Below are 22,263 nucleotides of genomic sequence, written 5' to 3' on the forward strand. Positions count from 1 at the left end.
TGTTCACAGAATCATGGAGTGGTTTGGGTTGGAGGAACCCCAAAGCTCATCCATGTCATGGGCAGGGACACCTTCCCCTGGGGTGGATCTGCAGCCAGGGACCTGAGCCACGGCAAGGACTGCAGTGTTTGTCACCTTGCCAGGACAGGCAGGGCACCGCGGGCCCCAGCTCAGCCTCCATGGCCCAGGGAAGGGGCTGGGAATGGAGCAAAGCCCCAGCACCATGGCTCTGCCATCCCTGCTCCGGATGCTGAGGAACCCACCCCAGGCAAAGCCACCGTGGGACATGAAGCTCTCGGTGGCTGGGTGAGGTGGCAGCTGCTGGGCCTCTGGACTGTGCCCTCAGGAGTTCCTCACACGGGTGTCAGGGCATTCTGTTTAATGTCCTCACGCTGGGGAATATTCTGTTTAATGTCCCCACGCTGGGGAATATTCTGTTTAATGTCCCCACGCTGGGCCGTGCTGGTCAGACTGGGCTGGGCGTGGTGCAGGAAATGAGTGTGACAGCTGCAGGCCAAGTGCCCTCTGCAAATGCAACTCTGTCAGAGGCACCGGGCAGCTCTGCCACCCTCCCAGCAGCTGGAACTGGATGCCTACGGAGGTGGTAATTACAAATCCCAGCCAGGCTGCACAGGCCCATTTGTCTCTGTTTATCATCAGAGCGAGAATATCGATCATTACTAAACCATTACGTATCTTTGGAGAGGAAGAAGAGAATCAGATTAATAAAGGTTGACATGCACTGTGGAAGGTTCTTCTCCATGAAAGTCAGGTTTGGCAAGCGCAGAGATGACAAATGAAATCACTCTGCTGGCCTGGGGCAGATGGCATCTCGGAGAAAGCCACTTGGGGTTTTGTTACTCAGCTCTGCCGTTGTATTTCGGAGCCAGGGGAGTCCCTTTGTGTTTACCTGGGTGTGTGCACCTCTGGAGTTTGCCGGGCCCCCCGGAGGTGCCCCAGGAGCAGTGGGGTCAGGGAAGTCAGAGCTGTGATGGAATTCTGCTGAGCAAACCCTGCCTGGGGAGGGGGCTCCACGCCTGTGGCAGGCAGGGCCAGCCTGGAGCCAGCAGGGATCCAGGGCTGGAAGGGCTGCAGCCTGCTGCTCACACTGGGGTGGGCACACAGCTGGGTCTTGTGCCCGCTGTTCCAACAGCAGATGTGACAGCTCAGGCAGCAGGACGTGGGGGTTTCCAGCCCAAACTGGCATTTCCCTCGCTGTGCCCTTGGAAACAATGAATTTGGGCAGTGGTTTGACCAATGCTGCCTGACCAAGAGCATTGTTACCAGTTTCCCTTTAGCCCCCTTTATCTGACACCCGTTTTCTAGAGAAATGGCCGTGAATGGGCCGGGCAGGCTTTGTTTCCTCAGGCTGAGCTGTAGGGACCTGCAGGGAGCAGAGCTACAAGAGCACTGGTATTGTAAATGCAGGTGAGCCCAGTGGTTAGAAATGCTGATGTGTGACTCCAGCTCACAAGGCTGAATGATTTCTTTATTAGAACTATGCTATAATACAGTAATATACTATTTAAAGGAGATAAAAACTACAAACCTACTGTTCTAACTCCCATATCTAACTCCCAACTCGTGACCCTCTCTGAGAGCCCAGCCACAGGTGGGTTGGATTGGATTGGGTTGGATTGGGTTGGATTGGATTGGATTGGATTGGATTGGATTGGATTGGATTGGGTTGGATTGGATTGGATTGGATTGGATTGGGTTGGATTGGGTTGGATTGGATTGGATTGGGTTGGATTGGATTGGATTGGATTGGATTGGGTTGGATTGGATTGGGTTGGGTTGGATTGGATTGGATTGGATTGGATTGGATTGGATTGGGTTGGGTTGGGTTGGATTGGATTGGATTGGATTGGATTGGATTGGATTGGATTGGGTTGGGTTGGATTGGATTGGGTTGGATTGGCCACCAGCCCCAAACAATCCTCACCAGAATCCAACCAAGCAATCACCCCAGGGAAACAATTCTCCAAACATATTCCACACGGGAAAACAAGGAGCAGAAATAGAAATTGTTTTTCTTTCCTCTGTGCTCCTCTATGAAATATCCTGAAAGAAAGAAGAATGTGCCTGCCACAGCCTGGTGTGAGGTGCTGGGTCAGTAAAGCAGAGCTGGCGGGGGCTGATGTCCAGCTGTGCCCGCTGGGTGTCTGGGCAGCCCAGGGAACAGCCAGAGCTGACCATCTCCCAGAGCACAGCCACTCCACAGCTGGAGCTGCTGGCAAATATCTGTAATCAGCAAAAGCCTTTATGTGCAGAGTTTTAGCCCCAATTCTGGTTTCCACCCGTGCCAATTAGGAGAACCTTGTTTTCTATAGATACAGTATTTTCTATTTTGAAAGCTTGACAGTTCTAATGCTTTGAAATTATTGAAGCTGACATGTCTCCTCAAGAACTGTTTCATCTGTCAGATTCTTCCTTCTTCTATCATCTCAATCATCTAATGACTAAAGAAAAAGAAAAACCTCCCAATGAGTTATTTTCTACTGTTCTTTAACTTGCCAGTAATTACAGAGATTTTACTTGTGGTAGGAATTTCTCTTTAGAAACACAGAAGAGCCAATTAAAAACATCCAATATCCTGAGTGATGAATGATGTTGAAGTGCAGGTGATAATGTCAGTGTGGGTTGGAGACATGACTTGTTTGTTTTGCTGGATGCTGAAAAGAAATTCAGCTTTACACAGACCTGATGACCTTTCTGGATTCTTTCATTTTTATGCTAGTTTTTCTCCATGTTTGTCCAAGCAAATCTCCCTTTTCTTGCTACATAAATCCTGGTAATTTTGCTGGGAGATTTTGTCAGTTGAGGTCCTGACCAGCTTGTCTGAAGGAAGTGGCAGATTTGGCACAGACTGGCAATCTCCCCTCAGAGGAGGGCCAGAGATGATGTAGCAGTGAAGTCCTGGGTGGGCACCCCCTGGAAATGACCACAAACCCTGCAGATAGCACCTTGTAACTTCATTGTCATCTGCAGGGACTCACAGCAGGGCTGGAGGAGCTGCCTTGGGGTTTTGCTGTGCTGTGTGTTCCTTCTGTCTGGTTAAGGAGGAGGAACCTTGGCACAGGAGTGGGGAGATGGTAAAATTCCATGAGATCTGCTGAGGTGAAAGAAAAGCCACGAATGGGTGATATCAGCACTATTAGTTTTCTTTCACTCCTTCAGTGAAACCAATCACTGATTGCAGTGGGAGTTTGAATAATGGATGGTGGAAAATGGGTGGGAGCAGGAACCTCCAGATTTAAGTCTTGGATCACCAGCTTTGGTGTACAGGGTGTTCCTCTTGCTCAGTCAGCTGGGCTGGCACTGCAGCCACACGGCTGGAGCCAGGCTTAGGCTTAGGCTTAGGGTTAGGTCTGGCCTTGCTGTGCTGAGGATCAGCCCTGCTTTGTGCCCCGAGCAGCGTGTGTGGTGTCTGCTCCTCAGGAGTCCCCAGGAACGTGCGTGGTGGGGTGAGCTGGGACACACCGAGCTTGGAGCAGGATAAACACGCTTGTGGCTTCCATTTTAGCCCATGGAAAAGCTGCCAACTCTGTGTGAGGAATTACAAACCACAAGGGTTTGAGTAGCGTGATAGGTGAATTGACACAGGGTGGAAAAATAGAATTTTGGGGTTTTTAAGATAAGGGGTTCAAGGGGACGAGATGGAGGAATTTGGGCATGTCCTAGTCTTCTTCTTCTTCCTCCATGTGTTGGTGTGATGGTGACACTTTTCTATTGGTACAAGGTAGAGATTCACAGTCTAACACAGATGATGGGAATTGGTAATAAAGTGTAAACATACACTCCTAGTTTTGAGTACATAATGTGGGAGCTGCCCAGGACTCGAGGCCAGACTGCCATGGCTTCTGTACTAGGCGGACCACGGCAGGTGAGAGACAGAACACAGAGATAAGAAGAAACAAACAACCTTGAAAGCACAATTGGAAGCATTCCAGGCTCCTCCTTTGGCTGAGTTCGGGCTGGGGAAGCAAAGGCTCTTTACGATCTCTCTCGGGGTCACCCTGACCCTTAGGAACCCCGAGAGAAACCCACATCCAAACAACCAAACCCTCCATCTGGCAGCTGATGGAGCTCCAGGAGCTCCTCTGGCACTCGGCAGGGCAGTGCTCACCGCTCTCTGCAGCTCCCAGAGCCGCCCCTGGGAACGGGGCACACTCGGTGTCCTTTGGAGGCAGCAGCAGGGCTGTGGTCACCGAGGTGCTCACCGAGGGGGCTCTGGGCTGGCAGCCAGCAGGAGCTCCGTGTGGGCACACCAGCTGTCCTCCTGCAGCACCAGAGCAGGACAGAGCTGCTTGAATGTTTTATGAACTCGGACATGAGACAGTGGAAGTCTATTGAAGCAGCCACTCACATCTCCTTGCACATCACTGCTCTGTGCAACAGGAGTAATTCCAGGGGCCGTGTGCCACCTGAGACAAGTGCAGAGCCACTGGGCACACGGGGCACGAGTGCAGGCCATGAGTTAGGGAAGGCTCCAGGAGAAGTGTCCCAAAAGAACCAGCAGGGCAGGCAATAATCTGCTGACAGGGCATGGTCTCAGGGTACCTGGAGCCAGCTCAGCGCATCCCTCTGGCTTTTCCCAAGTGCAGTGTCCATCCCCTGCTGGCAGAGCAGCCACACACCGAGGCAGTTTTGGGTTGTCCCTGTATTTCACTGGGGAGCCGTGGTCACAGAGTGTTCCCTGCTGGGGTTGTCCCCTCCCTGCAGCCACAGCAGTGACAGACTGAGCACTGGTCACTGCTGGGGACCAGCTGGGCCCCTGCCCTGCAGGACAGCTCTCAGCCAAGTGGCAGCCCCTGGATCTGCTTCCTGCCTTTGCTGCCTCCCCTCCCTCATTTCCTCAGCAGCCCCTCCCAAGCTGTATTTATTGCTGCATGGAGAACGTGCTCTGACCCAAAGGGTTTTTTTCTACTCAATCCATCCTCACTTCTTGTCGGATGAGATGCTGCTCGTACTTGTTCAGCTGCAGGAAGTGTGCTCTGTGGCAGCAATTAATCTGGGAACAGTTGCATAAGGGCAGCTTTCCCTTAGCTGCATAGGCCTGGTGATTTAGGCTAGCTCAACAGCAAGGAGGTGATTTATTAAAGAAATCTGGATATTGATCTAGCACCGATATCCAACTGTGATGGACAAAAACTCTCTGACAGTTTAAAGTTAGAAAGTGTATGTTCATTGCGGCGCCGGGCAGCGTGCGGGACAGCTCCCAAATACACACTGCACCTTTCCAGTGATTACAGAGTCCTTTTATCCACACCAGAATTGAATACCCAAAATACAAATACATATTCATCATTTGGTACATCCCATTCCTCACTTCCTATGCTAATCATTCCCAAAGCTATTAAGCATGCGTAGTTTGTTCCTTGAAATGGTCGGTGGTCCCTTCCATGGGGAGGGGTCCCAAAATGAGGAAGTAAATGAAGTCTTCCTCATTCTGACCTTTCTACCTTTTCAATGCAAATATGACAAATGAACCTTGGTAGAACTCCCATTCCCTGTCTTCAATTGGTTTCAGAGCAGAGGAGGCCCACAATTGTCTCATGTTCCTAAAAGCTGTTTGTCAGTTTCTATATTCCTCATTATAAACCCAGCTAACTAAACATTGTGTTGACAAGCAATCAGTTATTAGTTAACTACTAACTCTTAACTTCATCAAGGCCTACTTACAGAATCCCTTTATTTTAATTAACTCTAGTAAGGCTTATCTCTAACTAAAATCTTAGCTCCTCTAAAATCTCTAAATCTCTTAAAGTTTATTTTTCAGAGGGGTTTGGCTGATGTTTAGCAGGCCCAGAGCAGCCGAGCCCAGGGAGGTTTGCAGGGGGCAGTGGGGCTCTGGGTACCCCAAACCCAGCACAGCTCTCCCTGCCTCTGCTGGAATTCGTCTCACAGCCTCCGTGGCTGGCAGCGCTTTTCTTGTACATCTGTGTTTGGCTTTTATCTTGCAAATCTCCTGTGTGCTGGGGGCCCAGCTGCATCTTTCCACAGCTCCTGATCTTCAAGGCATCAGTAGAGGTGTCACCTGTCAGGTGTCTGCAGGGCTTGATCAAGCTGAGGCATGGAGCAGTGTCGGCAGGCACAGGGAGTGATATTTTACCTCCTCCGTGGTGCCTGGGTTTCCTTGCCCACTTCAGCCTGCTCTCTGCTGCCTGCTCTCCTGGCTCCCCCTGCACAGGTGACACGGGCTGCTGGCACAGCCCTGGTGACAACACCTGACAGCGATGACAGGTGTGTGTTTTAATGGATATCTCAGGAAAAAAAATTCCTGTTAACAGAATTTAATTTAGTCTTTCTTACTGTTTGCCACCAGGAGAGCAGGCAGTCTCTGGAAAGCTCCAGGTTCCTGGGAAGCCTGGGGGTATAAAACCACCTGAAATGAGAGAACACATCAGTCTCTGGGTTCCGTTGCATAACTGGAAGAAGTTAAAACATGCCTGAAACAGCTACTGACAAACTTCATCAATAGGAACTCATGGGACTGAGCCAAAAGCTGCTGTGGAGTCCAGGAAGCACCAGAGTGGGAGAACCCAGCAGCAGGGCTGGGTGCCAGGCTCTGGTTTGCAGTGGTGGGATCCCTGCAGCGCCTCCTTGGAAGGTCCTGCCCTTCCCCTTGCTGTGCCCGTGCTCAGTGCAGCCACTTTTCAGCAGCAGCACAGTCCTCCCAGGTGTTCTGGTGGGAGCTCCTGCAGAACTGGGTGAGCCACGTGTGAAACCCGGGCTGAACTCGTTTTCACTCCCAGGGAAGTCTGATGGGTGCCAGGGCTTTGGGATTTGTACTGAATAATCATCCTAGGGCCTCAGATTAGAAATTCATCACTTCTAAGCATAACAGTTAGGTGTGTGTTTGAGTTTCCAGTTAAACATCCAGCTCTGTCCTGCACAGAGCCCCAGGAGTCAGCTCAGAGCTCACCGAGGGAATCACCTCCCTTCACCAGCCCAGGGCAACTGTTTGTCTTCTCAGACCCGACAGAATTATCTTTTATTCTCTTTAATGCAGCCCTCACTGTCATCTGGGATGTTTGTGTGAGTGGGGACTTGGATCTCGTCCTGGCTTCAGAAAGTTTTTATACTGTAATTTCCAAACTGGTATTTGTAATTAGTCCATAAAAGAAGGTAATATGTGAAAAGTGTTCAACTGCTCTTGCCAGAATAGAAAATATATATTGTAATGCATTCAGAAAACATTCCAAGGGTAGAGGATCAAGTTGTATTTGATTTTCTCATTCTCTATAATAATCATTTTTGTTGTCTTGCAAAGCTCCAGCTTTGAAGTGCGACACATAAAGATTCTGCAATACCAGCAACTGTTTCTCTTTAGCTATTTTCCAAGTGATTTGATTTTCTCAATAGCATTAACTATATGGAGGTCTAACAAGTTGTAATTAATGTATTCAGCCATTTTCTTTTGTGACAGGCTGGAATGTGAGTGACAGCACGAAGGGAAAAAGCAGAATAGAACTGGATGCTTGAGAAGATTATCATAACATAAAAACTGACAACTCTCTGGCTCTTGAATAACATATTGTGTTACTGAAAAGGGAGGAAAAAGCTATTTCACAAAAAAGCCCAGTGGGGCTTAGAAATTTTTTGAGGAGGGGAGAGATTTTCAAAAGCCTTTTTTAGTGCTGGACAGATTAGAATACTGAAGTTCCCAAACAGTTTCTCGCATGCTGAAGTGTGTGTGCAGTGGAATTTGGGAGCGCAGGTGGGATGGGCTCTGCTGGGCCTGCTGTGCTTCCCCTGGGTGCCCGTGGCTGCAGGAGCTGCTGGGAGCCAGCATCCTTGGAGAGCGAGCAGGAAAGCAGGTGCAGAGCGTGGCTGGGCAGTGGAAAGCAGGCTCCCCACTCATCTGCAGGATCTCAGAGTCCCCTGAGCTGGGAGGGACCCACAGGGGTCACCAGAGCCAGCTCCTGGCCCTGCCCAGGACTCCCCGAGGATCCCACCATGCAGTGAGAGTTTGTCCAAAGCTGAAGTACCCGCTCAGCTCATCCCCTGGGGCTGGTTTGCATCTTGGGAGCTGGGATTCCTCCTTGGCAAGATGCCCTGGGTGATTCAGGAGCGGGGCTGGCAGCCTTTCCTCCCCTGCTGCCATCCATCCGCCACAAGGTCGTCTCTGCGCTGGCCCCTTCGTGTTTATTTCTGAGCCAATAAAATTCCCATTTGCTCTGGTACATTTTGTAATGCACAGCTTTCAGCCCAGGGATTGATTATCTGTATTCCTAGATAAAATCAAAGTGCAGGACTTGAAACAGATTTCCACTCGATTATTTCCCCCAGACAGCTTAAATGGTGTTGTGAAACCCCAGATTAACTCGGGAGTGGCCAGAGCTCTGCGTTTGCCTCCTGGCCTTGCTGCATTTCACTTTTCAAGTAGTTGTACTGCTCTCTTTCATTTCCACCCAGCAGGGCTGCAATGTTTGTGCCCAGGTGGGTTTGTGCTCACCTGAGCAGGTGAGCTGAGGGGGAGCTCAGCCTGCAGAACAAACCAGACAAACACCTCGGGCACCATTCCACTGCAGCTTTGCCTTTGGGCTGGGGGGATCCCACCGGGCTCTTCCCATCCCGCAGGAAATCCTGGCTGACGAGGCCAGGCCTTGATGGAAAACTGCAGCTCTGAAATGTGTTGGGTGAAAAGTAAAAAACGGGTTTGAAACAGAAAGAGAGAATTGCTGGCAGGAATAGAGAATTCCTGTTTTCTCCACCTGCCCCTGAGACTGGATCAAGGTTGTGTTCAAGGAGCCTCAGTTCAGCCATTTAAATGTGTGAAAGTGAAATTCCTAAGGGAATTAAAACGAATTTTAAGGAGGATGTTAGAAATTAGGATTGGAGAAGTTGTTAGCACTTGTTCCAGTATTTCAGTTTGGGGCTGGAGGACATTTTTGCAGAAGACTTTTTCAATAGAAACATAAATGTAATCCCAGCACAATATAAATACATTAATTATGAGCTATACAGCAGATGGAGGCTTTAAAACTGTATTATTTTGTTTGATTTATTGATGGCTTCTTCAGAATTTTTTTAATTACCATTTTCTTCTGAAAACCTTTAGCATCACAATGATAGGTGTAAGATTGAACACCGCCAAGAGAAAAAGATATATATATCTATTTATCCCAGACCAGACATTTGAACTTTTTGATTCATCAGTGTGTTGACATTTATTTTAGTTATGGTTTTAATTTTTTTTTTTTCTTTTAACACTTCCTGGAATATCAGTGATTCAAGATATCTTTTCCTTGCCCAGTTCTACAGGAAACCAGGGCAACATAAGTGAGTTTTTTAGTTCTGGGCAGACAGTTTTGTAATCCAGAACATTGAGATGCTGGTCAGGGAAAAAGACATTCTCCATCTCTTTCTTGTGATATTGAAGTGTAAATTGAAACTGTGGCAACAAAGTCCAGTGTCAGTGATAAGAAATTGCAGGTGTGTGTAGTATGGGATGGATTTGTGCTCACGAACGGATCACAGGTGGATTAGACAAATAATTGGAAAAGGAGCCCACAGCCAGGCTCTCACTGCAGTCAGTTGCACACGGTTACCCTGTAATTCCAGTGGAGTTATTCCAGCTATTCTGATTTACAGGAACCACTGAGATTAGGAGACTTCAAAACTGACTATAACAGCATCAAAAGAGCTGCTAGAACGTGTGAGTCATGGTGGAGAGCATCCAAAACGGAGTTGTGGCACAGGATGACGACATGTCTCCTTTGGGGATGTTTTCATCTCCAACTTTGCTCCATTTCCTTTGTTCCTTGGAGTGCTGTAGTGCGGGGTGAAGCACACTCTAAGCAGCAGCATGTGGAATAACTGCATGATTTTGCAATCTCTGTTAAAGCAGCTGCATCTGTAACTCATTTCATGGAAGTTTTAGTGGTTTTTTTTTTCCTTTTACCATATCCTACTCGAAGCTCAATAAAGATAAACTTCAAATAATGCCAGTATATCACGGAAGATTCAAAGCCCTGCAGCTGAGCCCGTATTCCTCAAAGTGCCATTTATGAGCTGAGCTGTTTTAATGCAGTGGTAGAAGTAAACCCAAACATTTGGCAGTGTCTATATTTGCACCCTTGGGACAGATGATGGAGGAGTTATTTGCTCCAGCCTTTAATCAATTTGAGGTAAACAGCACGAGTGTACCTTGAGCATCCATATTTCCTAATTGGCTCTCTTAGCTGTGAGCCTGCCATAACTCAGGGGGGAGAGGGGGTGTAGGAATATAAAAAGGTAAAAGACTTCAGAAAGTGTAGAAAGGCTCTAGAAAGTAGACATAAAGCTGAGAAAGGCTGGGAAATTTCTAAACTTTTTCATGAGAAAGGAAGGAAGTTAAGAACCAAGTGAATACATTGATATTTATCATAAGGAACAAGAAAGAGCAAGAACTTATTGATAGTTCAAGATGTGAAAAGTCCTAGATATATGCCTTGCAAAGATAGAAAAAGTTTCCATCTTAAATAATGAATTACTGTGTATTGTTTGAGGTTCATAGAAGTCCTTTTGTTAATGTTAAACCCACATGGGTCCTTTTCTAATTGGTTAGAGCATAATGACTTCACACCTTTTCTTTTACGCTGTTGGTTCAAAGAATATGTAGAAAAAGGCTTTGCATGGGCTGCCATCCCGTCTCTGATCTGGGTTTGCATGGATGTGGTTGTTCCCCTGTGTCTCTTGCTTTTTGCTCGTATGATACAGACAGATAACAAATCCTAAATCTGCAGCCAGTCAGGGTCTGTCCCGTTGTGAGACACGGCGCGATGTGGGGAGCCCAGCAGTGCCCACCTGGAGCCCTGCTGGATCTGCCCAGGCAGCACCCAGGAGCTGCAGCTCCCTGCCAGATCAAAATGCAGAGCAGGGCCCCTTCCCTGGCCCTGTGATGCATTGCTCTGCAGATCTGGGGCTGCTCTGGAGCCGGGCTGCAGGGGCTGTGCTGATCCGTGATTTAGCACTGCCAGAGCTGCTTATTGCACCTGTGCTAAACTCCCCGGGCCCAGCCAGCCCCTCTTATCCATGCAAGGGCTTCCCGTGGGGCTCGGGCAGTTGGAGAAATCTGCTTTCTGCACTTGGCTGGTGGAGTGTTTGTGGCCACATCTGCAGAGCCCTTATGGTGAGCTGCGGGATGAGGCAAAGGGGAGGTGACTCTTACTGTAGGGTTGTGTCCAAAATCATCCGGGACGTGGCAGGACTGAGCAGAGCAAAGGCACAAGAGAAGAGTGATGGTGAAAAATGGCTTTGCTTTTTTAGTGCATCTGATTTTATCTGGCCTCCCTTGGAGCCTCCTCCCGAGCTTGGTAGCCCCAGGCTGACCCCAGGCCCTGTGCCCATGTGCCAGACTCAATGTCAGGGCCAGGCTGGACGGGGCTTGGAGCACCTGGGATGGTGGGAGGTGTCCCTGCATGGCAGGGGGACAGTGGATGATGTTCAAAGCCCTTCCAGGTCCAACCCTTCCATGTGTTTGCTCTCCCAGCCTGGGCCTCACCTCTGGCTCCTGTCTGCCAGGGATCAGTTCCGATGCTCTCCTGCTTTTATCCTTTGTGTTTGTGTGAGTCCTGGGGCTGTGGCACAACTCGGTAACTTCCAGGTGTTCCAGAGTCAGCTTCCCAAAGTGCAGGGAGCCTTTCCCAGCTCTGGCACCTGTGACAGCACACACGCAGAGCTCTGTTTGAGGCAGCCCCTTTAGAGCAGCATTTTGCTCAATATTCTGCATTTTCAGCAAGTTGGGACACCCTTCGTTAAGATTCAGACTTTATGCACTGATTACTTCTCCTCTGCTACAGCTTAACTTCTCCTGCATGGCTTAACTTTAAACCCAAGTGAAAGGAAATCCAATAAAGATAAATGAGATGTCTTTAAAGGATCCAAAAGGAAATTCAGTAGTGTCAGCAATGAATGTGAAGATACAGTGAGTTGAGGAACTTGAAGATGATGGGTTCTTTATGAGGTTACATCTGTTCACAAAGGCTTGGAAGTATTTAAGATAATTAATTGCTTTAGGAGCAACACTTCTTCAAATTCTCGTGGCCGTGATTCTCTGTGTTCCTGTCTAGCCCCAGAGCTGGGTGCATAATGTAGTAGCTTGGAGCTGATGCCAAGCAGTGTGCAGTAAGCACTGACAAAACCAGTTCAGTTTCCTGTGGAATTCCCCATGGACAAAGTGTTTAATGCGCTTTTTGAGCATCAAAATGGTTCCCTTTCATGTCTGCTGGTGTCAGTGGTGACCAGAAGTTTCTGCTGTTCCTGAGGCAGGTAAGTCACTGAGCTATTTATTCAAAATGGGTTCCCAGTGATGGGATGAGCAGTTGTACAGTGCCCAGGAACGGTCACCTTCAGATGTATTCCCTGTATTTTAAAGGAATTAATTCCTTCCAGAACTTGGGTTGTCACTGTTGGGTTCAGTTTGACTCGTTAGGGTCCCTGGCACTAAGGCTATCTGCGGGTGCAGGACCAGAGAGGTGCCCAAAGTCACCTCTTGGGTGAGGCTGTCAGCTCCCCTGGGCTGTGAGGGCCAGCTCAGGGGCTTTTGGCTCATTCCTGATTGCTCTGAGGAAGAGCAGTCCCTGCCCATGAGAGGCCTGCTCAGAGAGCAGCATTTTGGTTCCAGGTCAGCCTGTGGGGTGTTCCAGGAGGGGGTCCCACACTGAGGGTGTCACCCACTTTCCCCTCCTGGGGCAGCAGCTGCTCCCTGCACCCTGTCTGAGTTCCCTGCCCAAAACCCCTAGGGCTGGCCCACATGCTGGGGCTCTGCTTCCCTAGCAGCCTGTTCCACACTCTCTGGTTAATCGGATCTGTGCTGGAGCTGTCATCCCTGATTACACGTTTCCCTGTTTATGTTGTTCTTCCCAGTGGTCACCAGCACAAATGTCTCTGGGAATCTTAATGGGTTTCCTTTTCTTCTAATGCATAAATGCCTGCAAACCAATCAAAACAACCATCCTACTTTGATTGTGTATTTTATTTCTGCTGAAAGGTTCAAATGTAATGAAAATAAAATGTTCAATGAGCAAACACAGATTTTCCAGAAGAAACAGGCACATTTAACTTGTTTTGAAAGATGGATGAACGCTATTAGTTTTGATATATTCTATATATATCTTCTCACTTGGCAATTGTTATTTAAAGATTTAGTTCTGGGTTATTGCTGCACTTATGTTGTAGAGCCGTTTTACACCAACGCACGGATCAGTAACTTAATTATAAATAAGTGGGTTTAAGCCAAATGTGATGGAAACAGTGTTTTAGCCAGTGTGCTTAGCTCAGCTGTGGGGATGAGCTGGTGGCACGGGGGGTGTCCCACCTCCAGGCTGCCCCAGAGGGTCCCAGGTTGCTGAACTTGGGCTGTGCTGGGCACATTGCAGGAGAGGATAACCTGGAGGCCCAAAAATCGAGGAGGGTGAGCAAAGCTGTGATGAGCTTGGTGTGAATATGGGGGTGTGGAGCTGCTGTACACAGCAGTTCCAGGGTATCTGCCCCGGGAGAGCCAAAAGGGATGCTGGGACAAAATATTACAGGGTTTTATTTTTACACTTCATTCTTTGGCAGACAAAGTGATGGGGATTGTTCAGCCTCAGCCCCTTGATGCATACCATTGTCAATATTAATTTAAAATCCTTTCAAAACCGTCTTCAGAATGTCTATTAAAATATTTAATTGCGAGGTGCTTCTTTTGCTTCATCTCTCTCTCACGTACATTGTTCTTTATGTCAGAAAATGAAGCACTTGAGCCTCTGACAGGGAGGGAAGGGAAGCGATCAAAGCGTGAGAGGGCGAGAGCAGCAGATCGCCCGGAGCGCCGCGTCTGGGACGCTGCCTTTGGGCTGCTGGGGGCTTTGTGTCGGCCTCGGGACAGAATCGGACTGCTGTGGCTCAGAATTCGTGCCCGAAGGGCTGCGCTCCTGTCTGTCCTCCGCAGCCGCGGCTCCCGCGCACCAGCGGAGGGGGAAGGAGAGGAATTGTTCTCTGCAGCCACCCCGAGGGTGCCAGGTGCCCATCCCCGGCTGCAGGGAACGATCGCTGTGCCAGCTCGGGCTCGCACAGCCCCCTCGGACACTGCTCCTCCTCCTCCTCCTCCTCGCCTGTCACTCGCCCAGCACGGGCTCTGGAAAGCCGTGGGGCACGCTGGCCCGGCTGGGGACAGAGGGGACCCGAGCGGGCAGGGACGTGACCCGGTGACAGCTGAGGGTGGATGGGGACAGAGGGGACCCGAGCGGGCAGGGACGTGTCCCGGTGACAGCTGAGGGTGGATGGGGACCCGAGCGGGCAGGGACGTGTCCCGGTGACAGCTGAGGGTGGATGGGGACCCGAGCGGGCAGGGATGTGACCCGGTGACAGCTGAAGGGACATGGGAAGGGCTGATGGACGCGGCAGAGGCGCTCCTGCAGGGAAGGAGAACGGGCAGCAGCTCAGGTGTGCTGGGGTGGGCAGCAGGTGACCACCGCGGGGGTGGGGGCAGGGATCCCTCGGGATGATGGGGGGAGAAGGGCCAGGTGCCGAGAGAGAACCCCCAAACCCTTTCCTGCACAGCTGGCTCTTCTGAAGTCAACAGGACATTCCCAGGGGGAAGTCACTGATGAATAGGGCTGCTCCAAAGTCGCCAGGAATTTCACTTTTCCATCACTGCACTCTGGATGGAACCCGGCTGGGGCGGTGATGGGAGGAGCTGGATTTGGAGTTTGTAAGTGCAGTTCTCACTGACACTGAATTCATGGGGTGAAAATGAGCTTGGAGTAAAACAGATTAAGCTTTGGTGCTTCAACAATAGAGTTTTGGGCAGGATCTGGAGAAAGAGGTACCTTAGTAATTGTGGCAGAAGTGGGGAATACCCAGCTGCAGATCCCTATGGCCCCAGAGCAACTCTTCTCACAAAAAAAAAAGAGGTTTCTGGTGTAAGTGATGCCCTGGCCTCAGCGGATCTGTGGGCAATGAGATTGTGGTGAGAGGCAGGGGACTGACAACCTCTTCTCTTCTTCTGCAAGTGTCAGAAGGCGAGCTGGAGCCTGGGGGTGTTGGGAGAGCTCTGAGGCACAGAGCCAGGAGCGCTGGGAGCCCTTCCTGCACGGGGCACACCCAGGGCACACCCGGGGCCATCGGGGCAGCCCTCGCTGCTCAGAGCCCTTCTCCTCCCCAGCCTGACTGCAGAGCTCTGCTTCCTCTGCCAGCGTGGGAGAGGGGGGAGATGAAACTTGGCAATTCATGAAATACATGAAAAATGGGGTTTCGCTCAGAAGACTGATGGGAAGAACTTTAAAGCACGCTACATCCTGAGTGCTGACATTTGCAGCAGGGAACGTCTGGCCCTGATGCTCTCAAGTGCTGCTTTTCTTCCTAAACGCTGCCTCGTGTTCTCTAGCAGGAGCAGGGTGACAGTTCACTGACCCGAGAATGAAGGGGAAAAAAGGCATCTCATGTGGAATGAAACGTTTTATTGGACTGAAACACTGAGGCTACAAGATTTCTTGTTGTGTTTGGCGTGGAGCACGTGCAGCCTCAGCCAGCGGGCCCAGCAGGACGAGCCCTGTCCAGCAGGACGAGCCCTGTCCAGCAGGATGTCTGTCTGTCCCTGTGGGGACACCACGCGTGGGGACCTCGTCCTCTTCTGCTCTGGTGACGATCTTGGCACGTCCTGGCGTTCACCACAGTAAATCAACAGCAAGGTTTGGGTTTCCTGGAGGAAAGCACGTGTGGGCTGGGCTGGGCTGGGCTGGGGTGCTGCTGCATCCCTGCACAGCCACGCTGCTGCTGAGGGATGGGCAGGAACAGCCAGACTTCGTGCGCTGCAACAAACGGGGAGTGACACAAATTTTAAACCGGGAGCGCGGTGTTTTCCTGCTCCACGGAGCCGTTGAAAGCAGGTGTTGCCCTGTCCATTACCGTCAGTTGTTTATCCAGGGCAGAGCCGGCGCTGGGGGCGGGGGATTGACGCGGAGCAGAGTGTGGGCTGCTCCCCCTGCGACCTCATCTGCGGCACCGCAGCGCTTCTGCCCCGTGCTGGGCGTGTGGGCATTTCCTAAGGGCCCCGGCAGCCAGGGCAGAGGTACAGCACGGGGGCTGGCTGCAGGGAATGCCGGGATGGGAGTGGGAATGGGAGTGGGAATGGGAGTGGGAGTGGGAATGGGAGTGGGAGTGGGAGTGGGAATAGGAGTGGAGCAGGAAACGGGGCAGGGAATGGGAATGGGAGTGGGAATGGGAGTGGGAGTAGGAATGGGAATGGGAATGGGAGTGGGAACGGGAATAGGAATGGGGCTGGGAGTGGGAGTGGGAATGGGAGTGGGAATGGGAATGGGAGTGGGAATGGGAATGGGAATGGGAATGGGAGTGGGAATGGGAATGGGAGTGGGAATGGGAATGGGAATGGGAGTGGGAATGGGAGTGGGAATGGGGCTGGGAATGGGAGTGGGAATGGGAGTGGGAATGGGAATGGGAGTGGGAATGGGAGTGGGAATGGTGTTGGGAATAGGAATGGGAGTGGGAATAGGAATGGGGCTGGGAATGGGAGTGGGGCTGGGAATGGGAGTGGGGCTGGGAAGGGGGCAGGGGCTGGGAATGGGGCAGGAGCTGGGCTGGACTGAGCTGCCTCCCTCCCACTCAAGTCTTCCTGAAAGCACTTCAGGCCAGTAGGTGGGATTAAAAACATTCCATGGGCTCGTGGAATAGCCCAGGTTGGGAGGGGACCCACCAGGATCCCCCAGCCCAGCCCCTGGCCCTGCCCAGACACCCCAAATCCCACCCTGGGATCCCTGGAGCGCTGTCCAAAGGCTCCTGGAGCTCTGGGGCTGTGCCCATTCCTGGGAGCCTGGGCAGTGCCAGCACCCTCTGGGGATGAAGCTCTCCCTGAGCTCCAGCCTGACCAAGGGGTGACCACCAAGGTGTCGTTGGCAGCACCTGGCAGAGGGCGTGGGCAGCTGGGCTCGAGCGTCCCAGCGGTGCTTCCCAACTGCAGACCTTCAGACCTGCACTTCATTTAAAACCTGGCAGGTGCTCTGGGAAATGTTCCAATACAGAAACGGGGCACAGAGAAGGAAGCTTCCAGTGTGACCTCCATCCCCTTCAGGCGGCAGGAACATCCCTCATCTGTGTCTTTTAAATCATCCTAGGTTCAGCTAAGAAGTGCTTAGATTTATTTTTATGGATTTCATTTTTAAATACTTTCACTTGGAAAAATTACTTTTAAATTATCTTTATTTTCTGTGAAATTTGCTTTCTTCATCTGTCCCATGGTTTAAAAGTCAACTGCTTACTCAAGAGAAAACCACTTTGATATCATGGAAGTAATGAACACTATAAAGAGACTTTAGAAAACTTTCCGTTTTGTTCTCAAAATGGCTGATAATGTCATTTATTTTTCTTCATCCCTTTTTCATTGCTACTGAAAGTACAAAAAGAAAGAAAGGGGAAAGCAAACAATACCCTGGGAATAATAACTGAAATATTTTTATGGGAATTAATCTATCTCTTTTGTAAAAATGGGCGAGAAAAGCAGAAATGATTCCATGAAACCAACAGGAGAAACCCCAAGTGTCTGTCCCTGTCCCTGTCCCTGTCCCTGTCCCTGAGCTGTCAGCACTTGGTGGGGGAGGAGGTGGCCCCACGTGGGATGAAAGTGGACAAGAAGAACGAGAGTCTGACACAAGGAACCCTGAAAGGGGGGATTTGGGTCGGGAATGGGGAAGGACTGACGAGGGCAGGCCCTGGCACAGGTGCCCAGAGCAGCTGGGGCTGCCCCTGGGTCCCTGCAAGGGTCCCAGGCCAGGCTGGGCACTGGGGCTGGAGCACCTGGGCTGGTGCTGGATCCCAGTGCTGGATCCCAGTGCTGGATCCCTGTGCTGGATCCCATTCCTGGATCCCAGTGCTAGATCCCAGTCCTGGATCCCAGTTCTGGATCCTGGTGCTGGATCCCAGTGCTGGATCCCAGGTGCTGGATCCCAGTCCTGGATCCTGAGTGCTGGATCCCACTTCTGGATCCCAGTGCTGGATCCCAGTGCTGGATCCTGAGTCTGGATCCTGAGTGCTGGATCCCACTTCTGGATCCCATTCCTGGATCCCAGTGCTGGATCCCAGTTCTGGATCCCAGTTCTGGATCCCATTCCTGGATCCCAGTGCTGGATCCCAGCTCGGGGCGGCCCCCGGGCACAGGGGGATCAGGGGGCACAGGGGGGTGTCCCTGCAGCTCCCAGCACATCCAGCACGGGATGTTTCCGTGGGTGTCCCTGCAGCTCCCAGCACATCCAGCACGGGATGTTTCCGTGGGTGTCCCTGCAGCTCCCAGCACATCCAGCACAGGATGTTTCCGTGGGTGTCCCTGCAGCTCCCAGCACATCCAGCACGGGATGTTTCCGTGGGTGTCCCTGCAGCTCCCAGCACGTGCAGCACGGGATGTTTCCGTGGGTGTCCCTGCAGCTCCCAGCACATCCAGCACAGGATGTTTCTGTGGGGTCGGGAGCTGCTGTTGGCTCTGGCAGGGCAGTGGTGCCAGGGGACAGGAGCTGTGCCCAGCACAGGCTTTATCGGAGCAGGAGCCCCCAGAGGCTGTTCCCAGTGGGGTGTAATGCAGGGGACAGGAAAATACAGATGCAGGCAAGATGGTTTTTGCCTTCTTTAGAAAATCCCTGTGATGGCCAAGCCCGGGGAGGTGAAGGATGGCCAGCACTAATTCTGTGTTTCACAGCTGGGGAGAAAGGAGGAAATGCAGAGAGCGACTCCCGGGGCTGCGGCAGCTTCTCTTCCTTCCTCCATCTGGTTTTTGAAGCAGGAATTCGCCGTCTCCGTGTGACTGCAGCTCTGGCTGCCTGTGCCCAGACTGCCAATGCCCAGAGAATGAAATCACATCTGCTCTGCAGCAGGGCTCGGGAGGAGGCTGCTCCCCCTGCATCCCCGGCAGGCTCGTGGCACGGAGTTTGGCTGGGCTCTGGGGCTCAGCTCGGGGTGGATGGTCGCTCAGTGCTTCCCCTGAAGCCAAGGAAGAGCTGCTGTGGGGATGGGGATGGCTGTGCTCCCCATCAGTTCAGAGAGGAGCTGTGCTGTGAGCTGGTGGAGAAGAGCAGGGAAAGCAGCACTGCTCGGGGCTGTGCCTGCTGGGGATGCAGGTGGAGCCGTGCTGGAGCTCCCAGCACGATCTGCGTGTTTGGAACAGGAGGTTTTGCTCATTCTCTGCTGTGTTTCTGCTATTTATTTTTTTTTTTTCAGCATTCCCTGGTTTCTCTGTTTCTTCCTTTTAGACTTGGATCCATTTTCCCTTCAGTTGTAGATCACTGAAACTTTCCCTGGCTCAATTTTAGCAACCTTGAAATTTGGCTGAGCCTTTGTTCCACTTTGGCTGCTCATTCTGGATCCTGTCTGTTGTGTCAGTTCTTCCAGAACAACAAAGCTTCTTTCCTTAATACATTTAATTGCCCACATTCATTTTTTGTTCCACTACTTTTTACTCAAGCTAGACTTGTTTGAAGTGTTGTATAAGTCTTATCTCTTTTGATGAGATTTTTAAGTTTTTATTCTCTTGGGCCAGCAAGCAACGCAAGCCCAGCTCTGGTGCGACCCTTTCTATCCCAGTCACAACTCAAATGGGATTTCTGATCTGGGCTTCGGGTGAGCTGCTAGAGGTGAAGCTGAATCCTGGGGTGATGGCAGAGACTGGCACTGGAGCCCTTCCCTGAGGTGAGGAGCAGGAGGCACTGCTGAGGGCGCTGGCTCCCTGGAGCAGGAGCACAATGAGGGCACTTCCCCCCGAGTGTCAGGAGCTGCCCTGTCCCCCCTGTCCCCAGGGTGCCTCTAAGGTGCTCTGGTTTCATTGCTACAGACCCAATGAACGGTGCTTTGTGTGGAAGAACAGTCGGCATCCCCTTCCCTCGGGCTGCTGGAGTGCAGATCCTAACCCGGCTGCAGATGCTGCAGGGACACAGAACCTGCCCCGTGCCCCAGGGTGCAGGTGGGACAGGGGAGAAATGCAGGGCTGGGGACAGAAATGCAGGGCTGGGGACAGAAATGCAGGGCTGGGACAGAAATGCAGGGCTGGGACAGAAATGCACCCCTGGGACAGAAATGCAGGGCTGGGACAGAAATGCAGGGCTGGGACAGAAATGCAGCCCTGGGACAGAAATGCAGGGCTGGGGACAGAAATGCACCCCTGGGACAGAAATGCAGGGCTGGGACAGAAATGCACCCCTGGGACAGAAATGCAGGGCTGGGGACAGAAATGCAGGGCTGGGGACAGAAATGCACCCCTGGGACAGAAATGCAGGGCTGGGACAGAAATGCAGCCCTGGGACAGAAATGCACCCCTGGGACACAAATGCAGGGCTGGGACAGAAATGCAGGGCTGGGGACAGAAATGCAGGGCTGGGACAGAAATGCAGCCCTGGGACAGAAATGCAGGGCTGGGGACAGAAATGCAGGGCTGGGACAGAAATGCAGGGCTGGGGACAGAAATGCAGGGCTGGGACAGAAATGCAGGGCTGGGGACAGAAATGCAGGGCTGGGGACAGAAATGCAGCCCTGGGACAGAAATGCAGGGCTGGGACAGAAATGCAGGGGTGGGACAGAAATGCAGGGCTGGGACAGAAATGCAGGGCTGGGACAGAAATGCACCCTTGGGACAGAAATGCAGGGCTGGGGACAGAAATGCAGGGCTGGGACAGAAATGCACCCTTGGGACAGAAATGCAGGGCTGGGGACAGAAATGCAGGGCTGGGACAGAAATGCACCCCTGGGACAGAAATGCAGGGCTGGGGACAGAAATGCAGGGCTGGGGACAGAAATGCACCCCTGGGACAGAAATGCACCCCTGGGACAGAAATGCAGGGGTGGGACAGAAATGCACCCCTGGGACAGAAATGCAGGGCTGGGGACAGAAATGCAGGGCTGGGGACAGAAATGCCAGGCTGGGACAGAAATGCAGGGCTGGACCAGCACCAGAAACCCGAGAGGCAGCAGTGCTGCCGTGGTGGAGGTGGGTTCAGCTGGAGGGGACAAATGCAGACAGCTGCCATGGGTTCTTTTGCCTGATTTCCAGCACAGGTTTTTTTATCCAGGAAGGGCTTGGCAGGAGCCAGTCGGGTTTTATTTGCACAGTGCAGAGTGGTTTGATGGCTGGATGTGGAGTGAGGAAAAGCCACCGAGATGCCTGGATATGGTGGGAAGCAGGGCAGGGCAGCAGAGGCTGTACTGTAAATGCAGGTGAGCCCAGTGGGAGGAAATGCTGATGTGTGACTGCAGCTCACAAGGCTGAATGATTTCTTTATTATAACTATGCTACCATACATTAATATACTATTTACAGGAGATACTAAAACTACAAACCTACTGTTCTAACTCCCATATCTAACCCCTCACAACTCGTGCCCCTCTCTGAGAATGCAGCCACAGGTGGGTTGGATTGGATTGGATTGGATTGGATTGGATTGGGTTGGATTGGATTGGATTGGATTGGATTGGATTGGATTGGACTGGGTTGGATTGGCCACCAGCCCCAAACAATCCTCACCAGAATCCAACCAAGCAATCACCCCAGGTAAACAATTCTCCAAACACATTCCACACGGGAAAAACAAGGAGCAGGAATAGAAATTGTTTTCTCTTTCTTTCCTCTGTGCTCCTCTATGAAAAATCCTGAGAGAGAGAGAAATGTGCTTGCCACAGAGGCTGCATCAGCTTGCCCAGGTTTGAGCTGGTGTTTGCAGGGAATGGAGGGAATGACGTGGGAGGCTCAGCAGCCCCCAGCCCAGGCAGCCCAAGGCTCACCCAGCCCGTTCCAGGCTGCCCAAGCCACGTTCCTGCAGGCTTTGTGCCTGCTCCTCTGCTTGGCAACGCTGTCACTGTGAACTCCAGGCTGGTGTGAGCAAAGTGAGAACGTTTGTGCTGCCTGAGCTGGCAGCCAGCCTGCTCCTGTGCCCTCCCAGTTCAGGAGAGCAGTGGCAATTCCAGACTGGGAATTGCAGACATCCAGCAATGTGGCCCACACTCCCCGCTGCCTCAGGCTGCTATTGGCAAGTGATGTTTTCAAAAAGAGCTAACCCCACGTTTTGCACTGGGGTGACCTGCGAGTGTTTGCTGACAGAGCTTTTCCCAGGCACCCCTGGAGAAGCTGCTGCCTGTTCTTGTTCTGCTCCTGCCAGCCCCGGGGCTGGGGCTCCTTGCAGGGCCCTGGCAGGAGGTGACCCCACCACTGTGACAGGGGACCCTGGCCCATCTCCTGGGGCACGCTGAGGTTGTCCCTGCTGATCCCCTCTCACAGGAAGGGTCCCAGAGGGCACACGAGGAGCA

Source organism: Vidua macroura, chromosome 13 (assembly GCF_024509145.1).
Source record: "Vidua macroura isolate BioBank_ID:100142 chromosome 13, ASM2450914v1, whole genome shotgun sequence".
Taxonomy (NCBI): domain Eukaryota; kingdom Metazoa; phylum Chordata; class Aves; order Passeriformes; family Viduidae; genus Vidua; species Vidua macroura.